Genomic DNA, 4061 nt, shown 5'->3' on the forward strand with positions numbered 1-4061 from the left:
ATTTATTTATTAATTTTTATTATTTTTTTTTATCATATTTCTGCAATTATATTTTGTGTTCTCAAAAATCTAAGTACCGATTTTATGGTTTTGTCATCGTTTCCGAGGGCTGATGATATGTCAAGCTTCAATCCAAATCTGCTGAGTTGTGATTTAAAGTATGGGCATTCCTCAAAGATGTGGCCAATTGTCATATTGTTATTGCAGTGTTTACATTTTGGTTGGGTCTCCTTTGTAATGAGGTAGGAATGAGTGAGTCTTGTGTGCCCTATTCTCAGTCTAGTGAGCAGTTAAAAATTTACAAAACGATTACCACTTAAGAAAAGATAACACCGTGCCCTTGTAGTCCCGTCAGATTCCACAAAGCCCGAAAAGGATCTCAAACAGCGAAAACACCGTAAAGGTGTGCACCGAATGATTGTACGCCGCAATTGCCTTTGGCATTGCAACGTCCGGTTCCAGCCCTAGGTCTGCCTGGTACAATCGGAGGTGATCGCTCAGCGTTCCGTGTAGCCGCTCTACGCCTTCTCTACTTTTGGGGTGTCCTGGTGTGTTGAGGTGCCATATCACATCTAGGTCCTTCATTTCCGTTCGTATCAAAGAGTAGTCAAATTCTCTTCCACCATCCGATGAGATGCGTTCAGGAACTCCGTAGAACGGAAACCACAAGCGGAGAGCTGCCAATACTGCTTCCGAAGACCTATCTTGCACCTGGTGCGCCATTGGGGCCTTACTGAAGAGGTCAATCATGGTCACCCATTTGTACCCCTTCCAAGTAAATGTATCGATTTGTAAATCTTTAAGTGGTGCATCTTTGTTAGGTGTCTTCTCCTGTCTTCCTTTAGGCGGATGTGAGTCGCACTTGCGTGCGTAAACAAACCTCAAAGCTTCCTACAACCTCTGATATAGTCTTCCTCATAACCCACCAAAAGTATCTTCTTTTTATGGCTTGTATAGTCCCATGGTTTCCCCAATGGTATGTCTTTCCCTGATGATACGCTACGGTGACTTCTCTTTGTTGTTCTTCCAGAAGGGTTTCCACCATCAATTTAAAACGGATGTATGTCCGGTCCATTCCAATCTGTTCATCACGCCTTAGCCGCTTGATCTTCTCCCAAACGATTTCGTTGCCAACATACAGGTGATGTTTTTCTCCAGGCCTCGAAGAATTCTTCAAAATTCTACAGATCAGGTTATTCTTCACGCCTGGTTCCGACCAGATAGTCGTTATATTACTTCTCCCGTACTCACTATGTTTAATTTTGGTAATTCCGGTGGTTTCGTCTTCCAAATAATTTGTCTCTTCTTCTCTTTAATTATTTCCTCCATTTCCTCTTTATCCCCTGGTCTTTCTTCGGCCAAACTGTCGTTATTCGAAGATTCTTCCCTATCATCTTCTTCGGCTTTATTCTGGTCTTCCTCTCTGGGCGTCCATTCCTTCATGACTCCGGACGGTTCCCCATTTTCTTGTTCCACGGCGTTCTTGGTTATAGCTCGAGACAACCAATCGGCCACCACATTTTCTATGCCCGGTTTATATATAACCTCCTTGTTATATTGTGCTAGAAGTTCCTTCCAGCGAGTTATCCTAGCTATCCTAGATTCCTTAAGTTTTCCCACCCACTGGAGTGGTCTGTGGTCAGTGTGAATCTTGAACCTCCAGCCGAACACAACAACATATAGTCTAAAGTGATCGACGGTCCACACTATTCCCAAGAGTTCTCGCTCCATTGCGCTATATCTACTTTCCGTCTCCGTAAGGCGCCTGCTGGCATACGCCACTGGGCGCTCTCCCCCATCACCCTCCTGAGACAGCACCGCTCCTAGAGCATACTCACTCGCATTTGTTGTAATCGTGAATTGCCGATTAAAATCTGGAAAAGCTAGTACCGGCTTTTGCTGCAACCTCTCCATGCACCGTCTGATATTGTCCTCCATCATCGGGGTGACGATCGTCTTCCTCCCTTTCTTGAGTAGGTTGTTGAGTGGAACGAGATACTCTGCCATTTCTGGAACAAACCTCCTGTAATAATATAGAGTCCCCAACAACCTCCGAATTCCTTTTATGTCCCCAGGTACTGCCATTTTCTGGATTGCTGAAACTTTATCCGGGTCTGGTTTAACTCCCTCCTTAGAAATTGTGTGGCCCAGAAATTTTATTTGTTCCTGTCCCAGCGCCAACTTTTCCCCCGACAATTTGAGCCCAAAATATCTTATTCTCTGGAACACTCTTCAAGCGTCGTACGTGTTCAATCTCGTTCTTCCTAAAAACAAGGAGGTCATCCATGTAAACCTGACAAACTGATCATTAGGGTGCATCTTAATTTGATGATACCCAGCCTTCAAATCCAGTGTGCTGAATAACGTCGCCCCACCCAGCCTGTCTAAAATGTCTTCAAATCTGGGGATTGGATACTTTTCGTCAATGGTGTTCTCGTTCAACTTCCTGTAATCTACCACCACTCTGTACTTTTCAGTAGTTTCACCTGGCGCACTCCTTTTTTTATCCGTCCATAATGGCCTATTGTATGAGGATGTACAATTAATAAGGATTCTCTGTCGTTTTAAACTTTCGAGTTCCTCCCGGATGTGGTGACGTAGTGCCTCTGGGCATCTCCTTTCCTTTACATATGTTACCCTCTCCTGCTTCTTTGGGATCTCATGGACAGTCTTCCCGGTCGCTCCGAGGATATCCCCTTCTGTACAAAAAATATCCTGGTATTCCCTCTTGAGTCGCTGTCTCCAGTCCTCAGCTTGATTGATTGCCCCAATTCGTGCACCCTCATTCCTCTGTTGTTGACGACATTTGTAGGTTTTACCTCCTATCCTAATCTTCCATTTTCCCTTGCTATTTTTAAACCAAGCACCCACCTTCCCTAACAGGTCACATCCCACAATAACATTATATTCTCTCGGCATGGTCTTTACAAAATGGACTTTCAAGATTCCCTTACTATATCCCCAATGGTTCAATCTTATTTCCGCCTCTCCCTCTACCTCACAAGAGCCACCTAAAGTGATTAACCTACACTGCACACATACTTGAATCCGGTGTGCTCTCTCTCCACTACACAAATTGTCCACAGCCTCTCGGCTCATGATAGTACTGGAACTACCAGTGTCTACCAGACACCTGACTCCTGCAATCTCTATTATAGGCAAACCGCTGTGTTCTCCTTTCATATGGTTGATCTCCAACGTGCGGCAGCCCCTCTGCTGCTGCTTCTCCTTTTTGTCTCCAAGTCTTCCTCTTCCCTTGCTGTCTATCCTCTCGCTCATAGTCCCCTGCTTTAGTTTCTGTTCCTGAGGTCTCGGACATCTTAGTGGATTCACTCATGGATCCGTTCGTCCTTTGAGAGATTACCCTTCTCCGTAATCTCTGAGCATTGACCTCGGCACATTTTGCTCCCTCCGTCGATACATATACGGACACGCTATATGTCCCTCTTTTTTTTTTTTTTTTTTTTTGTTCCCCCTTCCTGGCATTGCTGCCATACGGGGTTCGGCAACAGTGTGGTAGTGCGTTATGGTTGCGCATGCCACTGCTGCCAATAAACATCTTTTCTTTTTTTTTTAACTTTATTTTCATTTATGGCATACAAAATTATTTTGTGGAACCATTAATTTTAGGGTACAATAATTATTTTTAAAAACCTGGTGCAGCCGAGCACTCGGTTGAGTGCCTTAAGATGGGGCTACACCTTATCCACCAGCATCCGTCCGGTACGTCCAACACGCCTGGTCCGCATCCGTCCGGTTGTCACCTCCAGTGCGCAGCCTAGTCCAGCCCTACTGGTCTCAAACTGCTTCTTCGCTGTCCTCTTGATCTTCATGTTCCATTGGTGGCTCGCCGACCCCTGGCGGCCGAGCCCTTCCCAATGTAAAGTTCGTTGACCCGGCCACTTCCCTCCACCGGTAGATGAATTCCCTGAAGTACGGGTAATTATCCTCTTCCATCAGCAGAGGGAAGTCCGACTCGGCGAGGGCGAAGATCCCGCATTTTCTCGACAACCTGGCACGGTGTAATTCCATCGCGGTGCAGTCCAATACCACGTGCTCTG

General features: G+C 45.6%; 1 protein-coding gene across 1 annotated transcript in view; it reads left to right on the forward strand.

The window, feature by feature from the left end:
* Positions 1-4061, forward strand: part of LOC106679926 (alpha-galactosidase A-like) — a 26624-nt gene that overhangs the window by 1175 nt on the left and 21388 nt on the right. The window lies entirely within an intron of this gene.

The sequence above is a fragment of the Halyomorpha halys genome, unplaced genomic scaffold (genome assembly GCF_000696795.3).
Source record: "Halyomorpha halys isolate HHAL.00 unplaced genomic scaffold, Hhal_1.1 Scaffold233.1, whole genome shotgun sequence".
NCBI lineage: Eukaryota > Metazoa > Arthropoda > Insecta > Hemiptera > Pentatomidae > Halyomorpha > Halyomorpha halys.